Raw genomic sequence first — 19,821 nt, 5'->3', positions numbered from 1 at the left:
GTACTCAATGCCTTTTTTGCCTCTGTCTTCACAGACAAGATCAGCTCCCAGACTGTCATACTGGGTGGCACAGAATGGGAAGGAGGCGAACATCCCGCAGTGCTGAAGGAACGGGTTCAAGACTATTTAGAAGGATTGGACATTCACAAGTCCATGGGGCCGGATGCAGTGCACCCGAGAGTGCAGAGGGAGTTGGCTGAGGTGATTTCAGAGCCACTGGCTATTATCTTTGAAAGCTCGTGGCAACAGGGGGAGGTCCCTGAGGACTGGAAAAAAGCAAATCTAGTGCCCATCTTCAAAAAAGGGAGGAAAGAGGATCCAGGGAACTACAGACCGGTCAGCCTCACCTCAATCCCTGGAAAAATCATGGAGCAGGTCCTTAAGGAATCCATTTTAAGGCACTTGGAAGAGAGGAAGGTGATCAGGAACAGTCAACACAGATTCACCAAGGCAAAGTCATGCCTGACCAACCTGATTGCTTTCTATGATGAGGTGACTGGCTCTGTGGATGTAGGGAAGGCGGTGGATGTGATATACCTTGACTTTAGCAAAGCTTTTGATACTGTCTCTCACAGTATTCTTATCAGCAAGTTAAAGAAGTATGGGTTGGATGAATGGACTATAAAATGGATAGAGAACTGGCTAGAGCATAGGGCTCAACGAGTAGTGATCAATGGCTCCATGTCTAGCTGGCAACCGGTCACAAGCGGAGTTCCCCAGGGGTTGGTCCTGGGGCCGGTTTTATTCAACATCTTTATTAATGATCTGGAGGATGGGGTAGATTGCACCCTCAGCAAGTTTGCGGACGACACTAAGCTGGGGGGAGTGGTAGATACCCTGCAAGGTAGGGATAGGATACAGAGTGACCTAAACAAACTGGAGGATTGGGCCAAAAGAAATCTAATGAGGTTCAACAAAGATAGGTGCAGAGTCCTCCACTTAGGAAGGAAGAATCCCATGCACAGCTATAGACTGGGGACCGATGAACTGGGCAGCAGCTCTGCAGAAAGGGACCTGGGGGTAACGGTGGATAAAAAGCTGGATATGAGTCAGCAGTGTGCCCTGGTTGTCAAGAAGGCTAATGGCATATTGGGCTGCATTAGGAGGGCCATTGCCAGCAGGTCACGGGAAGTGATTATTCCCTTTTATTCGGCATTGGTGAGGCCACATTCAGAATACTGTGTCCAGTTTTGGGCCCCCCACTACAAAAAGGATGTGGACAAGTTGGAGAGAGTCCAGCGGAGGGCAACAAAAATGATTAGGGGGCTGGAGCACAGGACTTATGAGGAGAGGCTGAGGGAACTGGGCTTGTTTAGTCTGCAAAAGAGAAGAATGAGGGGGATTTGATAGCGGCCTTTAACTACCTGAAAGGGGGTTCCAGGGAGGAAGGGGCTAGGCTGTTCTCAGTGGTGGCAGATGACAGAACAAGGAGCAACGGTCTCAAGTTGCAGGGCGGGAGGTCTAGGTTGGCCATTAGGAAAAAGTTTTTCACTAGGAGGGTGGTGAAGCACTGGAATGGGTTACCTAGGGAGGTGGTGGAATCTCCATCCTTAGAGGTTTTTAAGCTGAGGCTTGACAAAGCCCTGGTTGGGATGATATAGCTGAGGTTAGTCCTGCTTTGAGCAGGGGGTTGGACTAGATGATCTCCTGAGGTCCCTTCCAACTCTAATATTCTATGATTCTATGATTCCCCCGCCCCCCAAAAATGATCAAACTTGGCAGCAGCTGTGATGGAGACAGAGCTCAGCCTGGTCCCCAAATTGTACAAAAAGTCATGCTTGTGTCCAAAACCTAAGACCATGCCGGGCTCAGTTTCTGACCATTTGACTATATGCTTCTATAGCTCTCCACTCAAAGCTCTTTTGCTTCCAGCTGCAGCTTTTACTCTCCCCAGCTCTTGAATTGGGGAACTCAAGAGTTGGGGTGGCCGTGATGCCACACTGATCTTTCTTCAGCTGCTATGGGCACTGCAACTGTCCTCCCCTAGCCACTTGCAGTACCTCTGGGTCATAGACAGAAACTAGAAAGAAACTAGAAGATAGATAAATACAAGAGAGAGAGAAAATAGAAGACACAGAGATAGAAGAGAGAGAGAAGATAGAACATAAGAATGGCCATACTGGGTCAAATCAATGATCCTTCTAATGATCAAATCAATGATCCATACTGGGTCAAATCAATGATCCTGTCTTCCAACAGTCACCAATGCCAGGTGATACAGATGGAAGGAACAGAACAGGGAATCATTACGTGATCCATCCTGTTGCCCATTCCGAGCTTCTGGAAAACAACAATCCCTGCCTATCCCGGCTAAGAAAGAAAGAAAGAAAGCTAGAAAGCAAGCAAGCAAGCTCCTGGGATTTTCAAGCCAGTCTGTTTTTTTTCCAGACACCCAACTCCTTTTGAATTTCAATGGGATTTGGGCATCCAACTCTCATAGGTTCTGCTGAAAATTCTACCCATATAAGTAATGTATTTCCCTCTTGCTACAAAAGTAGAGAGACTTGCTACATTCACACTCCTCCAATTCTTTTGAACTTAATTATAAACAAAGAAAAAATGCCCAGTCAAATGTTGTCATTGGTCTTATTTTCTGACCAGTCCTCTCAAGACAATATACTCATGGAATTCACTCAGGAGAGGAGGATTGTTGAACACTGCTGTTTTCAGTGGATGTCAGGATACACATCTATAATTGATGCTGTAACCCTGAAAAATAGGCTTTGGGTGCCCCATCACCCCCTTTATCCATCTTTCCCAAGGTATGGGTCTCCAGGATAGTCAAGGAAAACACTTGGAGCACCTCTATAACCTTTTGATAAAGTGATTGACACAGACAAACTAAACAAAGTATCTTTTTATTAATGCAATTAATAATCCCTACTACAAAGTAATCTAAAAAAAATCAGACAGCTAAACTAAGCTAAAAAGTATCTAAGCAAAAAAGTATCTAAACCGCAAGAGCGCACAGTTTAAATTATTCTAAGCGGTGCCCTTCGGCGCAGATGGCCAGCCGGTAAGAAATTGCTGACAGCAGTTCTCAACTTTTATGGTATACTACAATTAAACACTGGCAGACTTACTCTGTCCATTGGCTTTGCCATATTATTTGCTTGTTGCTGCCTGCTGCTTCTTCCTAGTCAGCTCTGCTCCTCTGTCTGCAGTCAGGTCTCCCAGCAGCTTTTAGCTTGTTTCCAGCAGCTCTTCTGTCTGGCTCTGGACTGTTTCTTCTGCCTGCCAACTGTCCATCTTTTATACTGTCCTAGCCATCAGTTCTTTTACACTATCTCTTCTTAACCTTAGATTGCACATGCCCGCTGTCAGGCATTACTCATCCTGGGAGGCTGCCAACATTTCTCACTGCAGTTGTTGAACTCAGAGCTACAACCCTCCCTACAAATCCTTGTCTTTTTGCTAATGACCTTTAGTCACCCAGAGAATCTTCTCCTGGGCATGCTCCACACAGAAACTTTTGGTGGCTGTACCTCATTCTATGCTCAGCTCTGGTCATGTGACCTATATTGGCCTATGGTAAGTGACCTGCAACTCGCAAGCAGAAGTGACTCCTGCTTATTGAAGAAGGAAGCCAGGGACATAAAACTGAGGTTAAGAATACAAAATAGATCCCAGGGAATGTCTGAAGTATCGATGCCCCCCTGCCAGGAGAGCTGCTGAGTCTCTGTGTATGTTGCATGGTGCAGATGCTGAGTCGACCTGTTATGAAATCTGCCCTGAGATCTCTGTTTTATAATGTGCACTGAAGTGTTCTCTGATCACAACTCAGACCTAGCTAATGGCAGACCATTAAATGCCATCCTTGTGATGCTGTTCATGTAAGGCAGGATGATGGCATGGGCAGAGAAACATTTGGCAAGGCATCCATCAGACTCTAAGAATATCATTAAGGACGTGAGTCTGACTATTTGTATAACTCGGCCATAGGTGTTTGCAGGATATATGCTTGGTAATCACAACCTTGCTTGTAATTTTAATAAAACTCGAAAAACAGACTGAATGTTGTACTTGTGAATATATGTGTGGTCACCGTCCTTGCTTTTCAGGTGTTCCCAGAGGCTCTAAATCTGAAGCAAGTAGCAGAGGTGACTTTCACTCTGTTGAGCTTGAAATTGTAGCCACCAGAGCCGAACCCATGGTGGTGTAATACAATATTACTAAATTCACTTTAAATAAAATAGAAGGCTACAAAGTAATCCTCAATGTGGGGCTCTAGACAACAGAAAGAACGACCGCTTTTGACCTTATTGGTGTAATTAATTGATGACAAATCATTTCATGCAGGCAAACAGACTGTGTTACGCTTACAATGAGAGGGACCCTCTTGTTTCACTAACACTTGCTGTTGCATTATTGTGTGATTCTACTTGCCTGTCTATGTGATGATGTTGTGTGTGAGCTACTCAGCACTTGCATATGGGCAAAGCCCCTATCAGGCATGGCAGACTGAGTCAGATGGTTCACCGTCATCAATAAACTCACCAAAACTCTCCGAACAGAGAACTCTGAAGAATGTTGTAGTAGAAAGTGAGATCCTGAGACATGAGACCAATATTGGGCCGAGATGCAAGATCTGAGCCCTGAACCAAAGTCTAGCTTTAGGAAACAACAACTGCTTCCTGCTTATAAGTTCATTGACTGATGCAGGAACTAGGCAGAAATACAGCATTAGTGATGCACTGGCATTCCTAAAAGCAGTAGTTGAAACACACAGTATTGTTAAAACACGACTCCCCTGATATATGGTGATGGCAGAAACTTAATGCTGGGGGACAATCCGAATACCCTCTGAACAGCAGTACAATACAGGGAGGCAAGAGAAGCTCTTCCCAAGATGCAGTAATGCATGAACACAATCATGAAAGACAGAACAGAGATATCCCAACTGTAAAATAGAGACAGGAGGATGGATGAAGATGTTATGCTTGACTTAGAGACAAGGAACAAAAGTCGACATCAAAGAGGTATTGTATAATTTGTATCAGGGTATAAGAAGAGGATCCTAGCAGGGGCATCTTTGTCCGGCCTAAAGCATAATGGAAAGTCCCACCTTTAACTGAGCTAGTCCATTGTGACGAGCATACATGTCTTAGTGTAACTGTATCTCCTATGGGGCATAAGCATGCAATAAACCTGACCAAATGCCTTCGCCGCTGATCCAAGTCTTGGTAATTTATAGGCAGTGCTAACGAGGTCTGTCGATTCAGCTAGCTGAAGAAGCTGAGAAGGTGTCCAGAGGGAAACTCACACCAGCATGCACGCCCTGACTGACTGACCACACAGAAGGCACCATCACTAAAAAAGACGAAGCAACTGAAAACAAAACAGAACAAAACAAAAACAGGTAAAAACTTTACTTTAACTAAGTCCAGTAAATTAATTATTTTAACCCGTTAGGAATGCAAAAGCTGGAAATATTCCTAACTTTTTTGAAGATGTGAATGTCAAGCAACAGAAATGCAGACTGCTTTGAATCCTAACCGCTGACGAATATTTGAAACATGGGCTTTCCTTATTTCCATATAGGAGAATTTAAAATAAAGTAATAGAAAGTAATGAAAAATGCCTTGTTACTAAATTAATGCAACAAATTTGGCAAATAACTTGATATAAAAGGGTTAATAACAGGTTTATTTAAATGTTTCATTCTTTGGTTTACCTGTCTATTTTGTTAAATGCATTGACTTAATAATTTTAGCTCGTAATGCTTTCTTGTGTATAGTTGTAAATATAATTCTGGCGCCATTTATTTTTAATGGAAAGCTTGTCTTTCATGTCATGTATGTTCAATGTGTGTGTGTTATGTGAGCACTTTTTTATTTTGTTGCAACAAAAGTCAATTTTATACTTTATTTTTCACATAAGTGGTACCACACACACTATTTTAATATTATGGTTGGAATATACCATCATACTACTATTAATACCATTTTTTTCAAAGTTCCAAAAGGCGTCAGTTACAAATATATGTGTAGGAGAGTAAAGAGTTAAAAGCTGGACAAGTAGCCACGCCTAAATTACAGGGAACGGGATCAAGGCAAGGACAAACCTTGTTTCTGTGAATTTTAGTTAGAGTCTGTTATCTCTCTTCTTCTCCTCCCTTTCTGGCCATCTGCGCAGGGGATAATTTTATCGGCATTCCTGTGCAAAGCCTTGGTGGGAAAAAAAGCATTATCTTCCTTCTCCCCCTGGCCTGCCTTTACTTCAAAGAATGTTAATGTAAAATTTATAGGTTTTAAGGTGATGTGCCTGACCTCTGTATGGTAATCCTGTAAACAACAAACAGGGGTGGGTATAATTATATTCATTATGTAGCTGTTAATATTCATTTTATAGATATCAATGTAATCAAATAAGGGTCTATGGGGAGTTGCTGGAAATGTATACATTTACATACTATTATGGATAAAAGAATTGTAAAGTAACCTCCTTGTTGCTCACTCCTGGCGTCAAGGTGGAACGAGCAGGCAATAAAGGGTTCTGTCTCCCCAATCCGCCCCCGGGACAACCTGTTTGATTATTTCTAACAAGGAGGTCATCTAGTCCTACCCCCTGCTCAAAGCAGGACCAATTCCAACTAAATCATCCAAGCCAGCGCATTCTCAACCCGCACCTTAAAAACCAATAAGGATGGAGATTCCACCACCTCCCTAGATAACCCATTCCAGTGCTTCACCACCCTCCTAGTGAAACGATTTTCCTAATATCCAACCTAGACCTCCCCCACTGCAACTTGAAACCATTGCTCCTTGTTCTGTCATCTGCCATGACTGAGAACAGCCTACCTTCATCCTACCTGGAACCCCCATCCATGTAGGTCCTGCTTGCAGACTAGAGGGCTCTGTAGTAAAGCATGCCTCTCTCTATTGTAGGGAGCAGCCTTCTTTCTCTCTCTCTGTTCTGGGTTTATTGCATATTATCATTCTGAATTCTAAGATATAAAAATAAAATAAGTTTACACTTCAAACCTCCAGGAACAATATTCTCTGTTTTAATCTAACACACTTCTGTATGTGCCAAAAGGGCACAAAAAGAGAGTGTATCACCCCAGCGGAAGAGGACACATTTATGCAGGTGAAGGGTCACTAATCACAGTCTTCCAGTCCTAACAGGAACCACAGTGTGGCTTTGGCAAGTATCTTCCACCCCACTATGATCCAGGGATCTAGACCTGTTACTTGAGGCTCATCAGTGATGTACTGTGGACAAGACTAGATGGAAGCAGTAAAGATCTTTCACTACGAACTAGCTTCAGCTTGGGAAACTACATAGGGAAATGTGCTAGTGTGAATACACCCCAATAGCTGTAAGGACGGAGTGCTATTTTCTGGCTCAGTTTCCATTGCTTTGAAAGTGACACGGTCTAAAGAGAAAAAAGGCACTCTCTCAGCTGGGGTGAGATGGGGATTTACACTGATATAATTATACCTGTGTAATTCTGCTGGTATAATAACCCCTGTAGACAAGCCCGAAAGCGTCCTCTAGACTAGGAATAAGGCTGAGTTGAGATCAGGTTTAGCTAAGCCTGGTCACATTCCCCAGCTCTGCTGAGTGAGACCTGACCAGGCAATGCAGGGTGCTCATTAGGCACTGCTAGACAGCTCCTCCTTGAAAGCCTGTCTTCATCACCGTCATTGCCGCATCCCCCCACTCACATTTCTGCTCCACTTCCCTGGAGTGGTCGGTTCAGTTCACAGCCTCTTTGGAGGTATGATCCCTGTGTCAGACAGTAGGGTTGCTGTATGGGCAGTTTCATGTCCTCTGGGTGTGTGCCAGCTTTCATTCATGAGACAGCCCTACCTATCCTGAAGATACTTCCCTGTCCGCCATTGGTGTAGGATGTGGGTGGCCCACAGGCTTTAATGTGTTTCTCCTCAGAACACCCCCAGCAGGTGGGGAACCTCCATTATACAGTTGGGAAACTGAGGCACAGAGCTTGCCTTTGTCAAATAGGCAATTTTTGGTGGAGCAGGGGTTGGAACACAGAGGTCCCAAGGGCTTGGATAACTCCCTAACCACTGGACCATCCATCTGCTCTTCCTCCCACATTCCTGTCAGCTTCGTACTCATCCCCACAACACCTCACTTCAATATAGCCTCTCACTAATATCATCTTTCTATTTAGCCAGTCTCTGATAACACAGCCTGCAGCCACAGTAACGTTCAGCAAGTCCGGCTACATCCATATGGCTAGATGTCCTCCTGTCTGCAAGCGCTACAGCTCCTACCCCTCCAGGACCGGGGACAGAACCCAGGAGTCCTGATTCCCAGAATTCCTGCAAATAGCTGTGTAACCCACTGGCAATATGTGTCTCCTCCCTGTTCTAGTGGTTTACATCTCTCCACCGTCAGGCCTGTGCATGTGTGAGAAACGGGGAGCATCTCTGTGTTGTTGGTTGTCATATTTCCTCACTGTGTGAATCAAATTGCCAGAGTGGCACATTTGGCTCAGTTAGAAAGCAGATTCCATAATTAAAATGTTTCCATCAGCTTTTACTTGTGCTTTGCTGTGTCCACACCCTGCCCCCACCAAGACTGGGGTTCTCAGAAGAGACTAAGGGAGTTAGGCATCCAGATTCAATTTAGTTTTCATGGTGGTTCAGTGCCTAATTCCCTGAGGCTGCTTTGAAGAGCCTGACTGAAATGTCTAATTTGCAAACTCTGGACCAAGCAGACAATATTTCACTTTGAGAGCCCAGCCCACCGTACTGGACCCATGTGGACAACACTAACTGGGGCATGTTGTCTTCCTGAAGGGGATGGGATGGGGCGCTCACAGAAGAAAAGATTAATCATCTGCTTTGGGATAGCAGGATCAGGCCCTTGCTAGATGCAGCAGGACCTTTCAGTCATGCAACTCAGTCACCCGGCAGAGAGGAGAGAGCTCCTTTGAGCTAAGCAGGCTGGTGTTTGTGCCGTGTGTGTCGCACACCCAGCAGGAACTCCCCAGAGTGACAGCCGACGGAAGTGGCATCAGGGCCGATGCAGCCTTCCCCAGCAAAGGATACAGATAAGCAGCTGATGGTAGGAAAAGAAGGAATTGGAGTGGGTTGGACTAGATACCTCCTGAGGTCCCTTCCAACTCTAATATTCTATGATTCTATGAATCAGTTCAAAGTGCACCAAGGCAGATTGAGGGTAGATATTAGGAAAAGCTTTGTAACCCTAAGGGGTTATGCACTGAAACAGATTACTGAGAATCCTCATTGTCAGGAGATGTTAAGGGCAGGTCACACAAACCCCTGTAAGGGATGGTCTAGGTTTCTTTGGTCCTGTCTCAGCACCGGGGGCTGGACTAGATGACCTCTTGAGGTCCCTTCCTGCTCTACATTTCTGTGATTCTATAAGGAGGCAACCACACCCTGTCAAGAGAGGGAGGAGAACATGCTCCAAGTGAGATCTCAGCACCTGCTCATCCCGTCAGGGGACCCAGGTCTCTTTACTGAGAGAACCCAATTTCTGGGGAGAAATGAGAGAGAAGAACCTGAATCCCAGTCACCAAAGCCTGAGAGCTCCAAGCTAGATTGAAGGCTGAACATCCTGTGGGTGAAGGTGAGTGTTATCCCTTGGACTGCTGCTCCCACGCCCTGAGATAGGCTCTGCCATGCAATGTGCTCAAAGGCCTGTGGAATCAGTGGTGATTCAGTCTCACCTTCCCCCAGAGATGCTGGTCAATGTTAATATTTACCATGTAACCAATGGGTGGCCTGAGGCAGAGAGAGGGGAAATGTCTTCCTATTGGTCACCATCCTTGGGAGAACCTGGAACAGAATTATAGACTCCAAAGACAGGAAAGGAAAACTCCATCCCCTCCGGCCCATCTCTCTGCCAGGGCTGGCTCCATTAGTACATTTATTAGTGTCAGCTCCACTTTTAAATAGCCCCAAAATGAGGAGCACAGGGATTTCCAGACTGGACCTGATCCCAGGTCCTGGATCTCCTGTCTCTGACAGTGTCAGCCCAAAAGGATGCAGAGGCCTGTATAAGAACGATGGAGTAACCGTTTTGGAATGATCTGCCCCCCATCCACATTAGGTCTCATCCTGATCTCAAATAGTTACAGATGAGCTTAAACCTTTAACTGCAAGGTGTAAGATCCTCTCCGGAACTGTTGTTAAACCTCAGATAGAATCATAGACTTGTAGGGCTGGAAGGGACTCAGTGCTGAGTCAGAACCAGCTATACTTAGACCATTCACAGCTTTCTTTGGTAACTTGTGCCAGTGTTGAATTACCTTTATAAATAGAAAGCTTTTTTTTTTCCAAATATCTAACCTAAAACTCCCTTGCTGCAGAGGAAGCTCTTACTTCTTGTCCTACTTTCAGTGGACATGGAGAACAATTGATCCCCATCCTCTTTATAACAGCCCTTAACAGATCTGAAGACTGTTATCAGATCCCCCATCAGTCTTCTTTTTTCAAGAGAAGAAAACTTTCCTGTTTTTCATATCAAAGTCAAGTTTATTTTTGACTCTTGTTAAATTCTTGGCTCAAACAACTTAATGTGACAATGAGTTCCACAGTCTAATTAGTAGCTTCCAAGCAAGGCAGTTTCACAGTCTGATGCTTCTCACTGTCAGGATATATTACCTAATATTCACCCTAAAATTTCCCCTTTTTATTTCCTCCCTTTACTTCTAGATTTGCTTTGTTAATCGTGTTAACTAATTGCTATTTACACTTTTTCAATATTTTTAGACTTTTTTCTCTCCCTGCTTAATTGTCATTGGAAATAGTTGAAAAATGGGGAAAATAAGTTGACAATTGAGAGTTATTTCCATTTATCGGGAAGAAGTTTACATTTTTTCAAACTATTGATGATTTTAAAAAACGAATACATTACTTTTAATTTTTGTTATTGTTTCTTTCCTCTCTTTTTTCCTCCTTATCACTGGGTGCAACAAAATGAATAGTGACATTTTTCCCAATCTTTTGTTCTTTTTTTTTTTACATTATTTTTGGCCACAGTAAATTTAAAAAGAAATCCTCATATTTTAAAAAAATTACCGAATGTAAAAGTACCAGACTTTCATTTTCCATTTACCTCTCAGTAACTTTTTCAAAGTTGTGGAAGTTCAAAGTGGGAGACAGAGGGAGAAAAAGATAAAAAGGAATTGTGAACAAAAACTAAAAGACCTCAGAAAGGATGGAGGGCATATTTTCTGAATTATATCTCTTGTCAATGTACAGCTTTGCTGGCGTAGATATCAATAGAGGTTTTTATTTTTCAGTTTTTTGAATGTCACTACGCATTGTGAATCAGCAATATCACTTGGCAGAGAAATCCAAAAGTTAATATGTGATGATCACAAAGCAGCATAAAAACAGATCTACATGGGATAGCACAAATGAAATTAAAAAAGAACTGCCTGAAAAAGCTTAGAGGGGAAGGGTTTGGACTGGCACAACCACATTCATGGAGAACTGGTTTCTGTTGGAGACAAGGGAAGTTGCTGAAGTCCAAACCAAGCCGATTCTCAGCCAGAAAAATTGTGGAGTGTTTTACAGTCCAAACAAGCCTTGTTGAACTCTGGGAATCCAGTGCCCACATCTTCATTCGTCAGACTCCTCCTGATGACATGGTTTACGCACCACACACCACTAGTGCCAGCTTTGTGGAGCAGAATGAAGGGGGCAAGGCTTAATCTCTTGCCGGTCAGATGAAATAGGGTCTTTACTCAAATCTCAGCTTGCCTTAGGAACATTTGGGTGTCACTTTTCTCACTCACTCTCCAAAGTTATCAGCCTCCATTGTCTCAATCCCAGCCTTCAGCCTGTGTGCTCAGTCCTGTCTTTGTGCTGGGGCCTGAAAGAGCGGGAGCCTTTGAACATTAATGGATTTCAACCGATAACGTGATAGTGATGTTTAACAAATGTCATTCTCGTTCTATTGCAGAGTTCGGTTCGTTTCCCCCATGGCAGACACGGAAAAGGCAAATCAAATCTCCCTCACACAATTCATCCTCCTGGGATTTGGGACTATCCCCAGACTGCAGATCCCGCCCTTCGTGCTGCTTCTTGGGACTTACGCTGTGAACATGGCCGGGAACTTCCTCATCGTGGTGCTAGTTGTGGCTGATCAGCACCTTCACACCCCCATGTACTTCTTCCTGGGGAACCTGTCCTGCTTCGAGATCTGCTACACCTCCACCATCCTGCTCTGGATGCTGGCCAGTTTCCTGATGGGGGACAAGACCGTTTCTGTGAGTGGCTGCATTGCACAATGTTACTTTGCTGGTTTCTTTGTAGATACTGACTGTTATCTCCTAGCAGCGATGTCTTATGATCTGTATCTGACAATATGCAAACCCCTGCATTATGCAACCCCTATGAATGGCCGTTTCTGCCTCCAGTTAGCGGCTGGGTCTTGGGTGAGTGGCTAGTTCCGTAGTAACAGCTGTGATGTTACAATTAACATTCTGTGCTCCCAATGAAATTGATCATTTCTTCTGTGAATTTCATAGAATCACAGAATCATAGAATATTAGAGTTGGAAGGGACCTCAGGAGGTCATCTAGTCCAACCCCCTGCTCAAAGCAGGACTAACCTCAGCTATATCATCCCAGCCAGGGCTTTGTCAAGCCGCAGCTTAAAAACCTCTAAAGATGGAGATTCCACCACCTCCCTAGGTAACCCATTCCAGTGCTTCACAACCCTCCTAGTGAAAAACTTTTTCCTAATGGCCAACCTAGACCTCCCGCCCTGCAACTTGAGACCGTTGCTCCTTGTTCTGTCATCTGCCACCACTGAGAACAGCCTAGCCCCATCCTCCCTGGAACCCCCTTTCAGGTAGTTAAAGGCCGCTTCAAATCTCCCCTCATTCTTCTCTTTTGCAGACTAAACAAGCCCAGTTCCCTCAGCCTCTCCTCATAAGTCCTGTGCTCCAGCCCCCTAATCATTTTTGTTGCCCTCCGCTGGACTCTCTCCAACTTGTCCACATCCTTTTTGTCCTGGGGGGACCAAAACTGGACACAATATTCTAAATGCGGCCTCACCAATGCCGAACAGAGGGGAATAATCACTTCCCGTGACCTGCTGCCAATGCCCCTCCTAATGCAGCCCAATATGCTATTAGCCTTCTTGACAACCAGGGCACACTGCTGACTCAGATCCAGCTTCTTATCCACTGTTACCCCCAGGTCCTTTTCTGCAGAACTGCTGCCTAGCTCGTCGGTCCCCAGTCTATAGCTGTGCATGGGATTCTTCCTTCCTAAGTGGAGGACTCTGCACTTTTCTTTGTTGAACCTCATTAGATTTCTTTTGGCCCAATCCTCCAGTTTGTTTTGGTCACTCTGTATCCTATCCCTACCTTGCAGGGTATCTACCACTCCCCCCAGTTTAGTGTCGTCTGCAAACTTGCTGAGGGTGCAATCTACCCCATCCTCCAGATCATTAATAAAGATGTTGAACAAAACCGGCCCCAGGACCAACCCCTGGGAACTCCGCTTGTGATCGGTTGCCAGCTAGACATGGAGCATTGATCACTACTCGTTGAGCCCTATGCTCTAGCCAGTTCTCTATCCATTTTATAGTCCATTCTTATCTAACCCATACTTCTTTAACTTGCACAAATCATAAACCTCTACTGCAATGACATCTACCAGATGGAGCTTGTAATTACCATGCTGTCTGCTTTATTCACCCTTCCCCCATTCGCTCTAACTTGACATCCTACATTTGTATCATCTCTGGCATCCTGCAAATCTCTTCAACCACCGGGAGGCAAAAGGCATTTTCCACCTCATTGTGGTGACAATTTTCTATGATCGTTGTGTATCTGCTACCAAAAACCAGCACACTCAGAGACGTCAACAAAGTGTTTTCCGTCTGCTACACAATTCTGACTCCTATGAACAATCCCTTCATATACTGCCTGAGAAACAAAGAGGTGAAAGACGCTCAGAGAAACATTGTCGGTAAATGTGTAGATTTTAGAAAAATTTAGAAATGCTTCTGTATTTTTCGAAAGACAAAATGATGAGTGCAGCTGATTTAAGGTTTAATGTCAGATGTTGTGTAGCCCTTATTTCATGCTAATTCTTTGGTACTACGAGCTTACAACATCTGAAACTGTAAGATCAATAAAACCAGGATCTTTCTGTTCAGAATAAAACAGAGCTATAATTTCCTTAGTGAAGGTGAGTAGAAGATGACATTTTGTGTGAATTCCATAGACTACGATAAAAAAAAGCATGTGGAATAATGACTTGGAGATGGATCCACAAAGGGATGTAGGCATGACAATGCCTCGCTCCTAGCGCCTTGCTAGCAAGGGAAATCCACACCCAGTCTGGTGGAAACTGGGGGCACATCTCTGTTGAAATAAAAGACCCGGCAAGCCTGGCCCAGGGCAGCTGACTTGGGTTCGTGGGACTTGGGCAGCAGGGCTCAAAATTGCAGTGTAGATGTTTGGACTTTGGCCAATGGGGGTGGGTCTCAAAGCCCAGGAACCGGCCCAAGCCCACGTTTCAACACGACTATATTTAGCCCTGCAGCCCGAGCCCTGGAGAAATTTCAACTAGGTCTAAGGACGATGATTGTCTACATCACCCCTTACTATGAGCAGTGCCTGGAAGGTACCAACTAATGCTCTTAGTTTGAAGATTGAACTGTCCTTCATCTGAAAACCCTTCCATAACAACCAAAAGGAAGAGGGTTTGGGGAAGGCCTCTCAGGAAAGCCAGAGGATGTGTGTGTGTTTGGGTGGCAGTTTGTAGTTTGGAGGATTCATTTTTGCTTTTTTCTCTCTGTTTTTACTGATCCAGTAATTCAGATATTCATCGATTTTAAGCCAGGAAGTGCCCATTTTGCTCATTCAATCTGACCCACTGCGCAACAAGGCTTGGAAAGATTAGATTTTTGTCGGTAAACATCAATTTCACCACACAAACACAAACTGAGAGCAAATATTTCCATCGATAATTGAAATTTATAGCTAGGCAAAGTAAGAAAAATGCTGCTTAAAAATGTTTAGAGTCAAAATCAAGAGACTAATATTTTATATTATGTTTGTTACAAGCAAATGAATAGCAAAAAAGGTATAATCTAGTGTATATTTTGACAGGGGATGTTGACAATTTTTGTTTTAATGGTTTATAAAGCTTTAGCTTGTTTAACCTCAAAGTCTACTGTCATTAAATACTCCCCCCCGCTCTCCCACAATTTACCACAACTGTGAACATTTAAATCAATAAAAATTAAAAAATGCTTAAAAATAAGCTTTGATATGGTCCATCATAATTATTTAGAAAAATGAATTCTGCCAACCCTATGCTCAACACAGGCCAGAGATTCTCACCCCATGATTCCTACATTAAGCATACCACTTGTAGTTGCATCTTCTAGGAAGAAATGTCGAATCTTGACTTTGAGGCCTGGTCTACACTTACCTAGCAATTCAGCTTAGAATCATAGAATCGTAGAATATTAGAGCTGGAAGGGACCTCAGGAGGTCATCTAGTCCAACCCCCTGCTCAAAGCAGGATTAACCTCAGCTATATCATCCCAACCAGGGCTTTGTCAAGCCTCAGCTTAAAAACCTCTAAGGATGGAGATTCCACCACCTCCCTAGGTAACCCATTCCAGTGCTTCACCACCCTCCTAGTAAAAACTTTTTCCTAATGTCCAACTTAGACCTCCCGCCCTGCAACTTGAGACCGTTGCTCCTTGTTCGGTCATCTGCCACCACCGAGAACAGCCTAGCCCCATCCTCCCTGGAACCCCCTTTTAGGTAGTTAAAGGCCGCTATCAAATCCCCCCTCACTCTTCTCTTTTGCAGACTAAACAAGCCGAGTTCCCTCAGCCTCTCCTCATAAGTCCTGTGCTCCAGCCCCCTAATCATTTTGGTTGCCCTCCGCTGCACTCTCTCCAACTTGTCCACATCCTTTTTGTAGTGAGGGGCCCAAAACTGGACACAATATTCTAAATGCGGCCTCACCAATGCCGAATAGAGGGGAATAATCACTTCCCTTGACCTGCTGGCAATGCCCCTCCTAATGCAGCCCAATATGCCATTAGCCTTCTTGACAACCAGGGCACACTGCTGACTCATATCCAGCTTTTTATCCACCGTTACCCCCAGGTCCTTTTCTGCAGAGCTGCTGCCCAGCTCGTCGGTCCCCAGTCTATAGCTGTGCATGGGATTCTTCCTTCCTAAGTGGAGGACTCTGCACTTGTCCTTGTTGAACCTCATTAGATTTCTTTTGGCCCAATCCTCCAGTTTGTTTAGGTCACTCTGTATCCTATCCCTACCCTCCAGGGTATCTACCACTCCCCCCAGCTTAGTGTCGTCCGCAAACTTGCTGAGGGTGCAATCTACCCCATCCTCCAGATCATTAATAAAGATGTTGAACAAAACCGGCCCCAGGACCGACCCCTGGGGCAGTCCGCTTGTGACCGGTTGCCAGCTAGACATGGAGCCATTGATCACTACTCGTTGAGCCCTATGCTCTAGCCAGTTCTCTATCCATTTTATAGTCCATTCATCCAACCCATACTTCTTTAACTTGCTGATAAGAATACTGTGTGAGACAGTATCAAAAGCTTTGCTAAAGTCAAGGTATATCACATCCACCGCCTTCCCTACATCCACAGAGCCAGTCACCTCATCATAGAAAGCAATCAGGTTGGTCAGGCATGACTTTCCCTTAGTGAATCCATGTTGACTGTTCCTGATCACCTTCCTCTCCTCCAAGTGCCTTAAAATGGATTCCTTAAGGACCTGCTCCATGATTTTTCCAGGGATTGAGGTGAGGCTGACCGGTCTGTAGTTCCCCGGATCCTCTTTCCTCCCTTTTTTGAAGATGGGCACTAGATTTGCTTTTTTCCAGTCGTCAGGGACCTCCCCCTGTTCCCACGAACTTTCAAAGATAATAGCCAATGGCTCTGAAATCACCTCAGCCAACTCTCTCAGCACCCTCGGGTGCATTGCATCCGGCCCCATGGACCTGTGAATGTCCAATCCTTCTAAATAGTCTTGGACCCGTTCCTTCAGCACTGCGGGATGTTCGCCTCCTTCCCATTCTGTGCCACCCAGTGCAGCAGTCTGAGAGCTGATCTTGTCTGTGAAGACAGAGGCAAAAAAGACATTGAGTACCTCAGCTTTCTCCACATCCTCCGTCACTAGGTCGCCTCCCTCATTCTCTAAGGGGCCCACACTTTCTCTAATCTTCCTCTTGTTGGCAACATGCCTGTAGAAACCCTTCTTGTTCCCCTTCACGTCCCTTGCTAGCTGCAACTCCAATTGTGCTTTGGCCTTCCTGATTTCATTCCTGCACGTTCGAGCAGTGTTTATATAATCCTCCCTAGTCATCTGACCAAGCTTCCACTTCTTGTAAGCTTCTTTTTTGCGTTTAAGTTCGCCAAGGACATCTTTGTTAAGCCAAGCTGGACGCCTACCATATTTGCTATTCTTTCTGCACATCGGGATGGTTTGCTCTTGTGCCCTCAATAAGGTCTCTTTAAAATACAGCCAGCTCTCTTGGGTTCCTTTCCCCCTCATATTAGCCTCCCAGGGAATCCTGCCCATTAGTTCGCTGAGGGAGTCAAAGTCCGCTTTTCTGAAGTTCATGGTCCGTATCCTGCTGTTCTCTTCTCTTCCTTTTGTCAGGATCCTGAACTCGACCATCTCATGGTCACTGCTGCCTAGGTTGCCACCCACTTCTACTTCCCCTACCAAATCTTCCCTTTTTGTGAGCAGCAGGTCAAGAGAAGCACGGCCCCTAGTTGGTTGCTCCAGCACTTGCACCAGGAAATTGTCCATGACACTCTCCAAAAACTTCCTGGATGTTTGTGCTCTCCTGTATTGCTCTTCCAGCAGATGTCAGGGTGATTGAAGTCCCCCATGAGAATCAGGTCCTGTGAACTGGAAACTTTCCCTAGTTGAGTAAAGAAAACCTCATCTATCTCATCCTCCTGGTCTGGTGGTCTATAACAGACACCCACCACGACATCACCCTTATTGTTCTTTCTTCTAAGCTTAAGCCAGAGACACTCAACTGGCTTATCTCCAGTTTCATACTGGAGCTCAGAGCAATCATAGTGCTCTCTTACATACAGTGCAACTCCTCCACCCCTTCGCCCCTGCCAGTCCTTCCTGAACAGTTTATACCCATCCATGACAGTGCTCCAATTGTGTGAGTTATTTCACAAAGTCTCAGTTATTCCAATCATGTCGTAGTTTCTTGACTGTGCCAGGACTTCCAGGTCCTCCTGCTTGTTTCCCAGGCTTCTTGCATTTGTGTACAGGCACTTGAGATAAGTAGCCGATTGGCCTACTTTCACAGTATGAATCGGGAGGCCTACCCTGCTGCACCCTCCTCCTTCTGCTTCCTTGTGGTGTCCCTCTTCCCCACTTACCTTCGGGCTTAGGTCTCCGTCCCCCGTTGAACCTAGTTTAAAGCCCTCCTCACTAGGTTAGCCAGCCTGTCTGTGAAGATACTCTTCCCTGTCTTTGCATAACTCCCATCAACTGCTGTGCTTCCCTTCTGCATGGCGTGTTCCCGTCGATGCAGTTCTGTGTCACTTGAGCTGGTGGTTTTACAGAGTCGACTTCAGGATCGATTGAGTGGGTCTTCACTGGCGACTTTGCCATCATCAGTATAGACATACCCTAAGACTCCAAGGGATGGAGAATCCACCACACCCCTTGGTAAATTGTTCCCATAATTAATTACTTTTCCTTTTCAACTCTGGTGTCCTGAGCACAGGAGAAAGATTGATTCCGTGAAACACCCCTATGGAAACCTTGGACCTACTGGCCAGCTGTAGTGCAGCTTTGTTAATGGTGATGTAGAAAGGGAACCATGGCTTATGATTTTGCCTGGCGCTCTGTTCTTTCACTCAATATTTTCATACATATTTTTTGGTTCAAATTTCGGGAAGCTCGCCCTTTCTTTGGTGTTGTAGCCTATAGAACTAGCCTGCTTGCTCGTATTATATAGAGATATATATATTTTCTTATAGATTTAAGTATGATTGTGTGATTATAATAGAATTATACAAGTATATATATTTTGCTGTAATGCAAGGTACCTTACAGGACATCCTGGATGACAGCTACGTTATTATTATTATAATACACATATTCGGGAACTAGTGTTGAAAGTGTTGACGGTATAACAAAAACAAGACATATATGGTCATGTTTGTCCTAAATGAGTTAGCAGTTAGCAGACATATACTCGGGACCTTTGGCCTAGACACGTGTTGAAAGTAATGATGTCACGCATAAAAGGTGAGGTAATAGAATCTTTGAAATGGGAAGTAAAATGTCATGGCTTATCCTTAATATTCATGAACCTACCAGCCTATAGAGTAAGCACACACCATGGAATTTGTGGGCATTGCCCACAGTATGGCTTTGGAGGATTATGCTAAGAAATACATTAAGAAACACAAAGGAGAATTAGGTCAATTAAGAGACAGTGACATTATTTCTGAACTTATAGCAATCCATGGGGTCTTATGAGTCAGGTTTTTGATCAGGAGGTAGAACAAACGAAAAGAAAAGCTAAAGAGGTGAAAGGAAGTGTTGTAGAATGTTTATTGACAGCTTGTAGTGCCCTTGGGAAGGAAATTCGTGGTTGGCAGAAATGGGCAGTTACCAGCACAAGAATACTAAAAGCTTATAAACCAGAGCGTGGTCGGTTGTTAGACCGAATCAGTGAGTTGGAAGGCTTGCTAGATGGTTATAAATCAGAGCAGAGTTTGTTGTCAGATCAGAAAAGTGAGTTGGAAAGGCTTTGTGAGCTGTTAGTGAAAGGAAAGATAAATCAGCCCACAGCATTGCCAGAGGACGGAGCACTGG

General features: G+C 44.6%; 1 pseudogene; it reads left to right on the top strand.

Moving 5' to 3' along the window:
* The first annotated feature begins 11,929 nt into the window (after positions 1-11,929).
* Positions 11,930-13,992, top strand: LOC137167602 (olfactory receptor 10A7-like; annotated as a pseudogene).
* The last annotated feature ends 5,829 nt before the right edge of the window (positions 13,993-19,821 follow it).

The sequence above is a fragment of the Emydura macquarii genome, unplaced genomic scaffold (genome assembly GCF_026122565.2).
Source record: "Emydura macquarii macquarii isolate MOO-44397 ecotype Brisbane River unplaced genomic scaffold, CSIRO-AGI_Emac_v2 contig_2947, whole genome shotgun sequence".
Taxonomy (NCBI): domain Eukaryota; kingdom Metazoa; phylum Chordata; order Testudines; family Chelidae; genus Emydura; species Emydura macquarii.
This window is presented reverse-complemented; position numbering and strand designations above follow the sequence as displayed.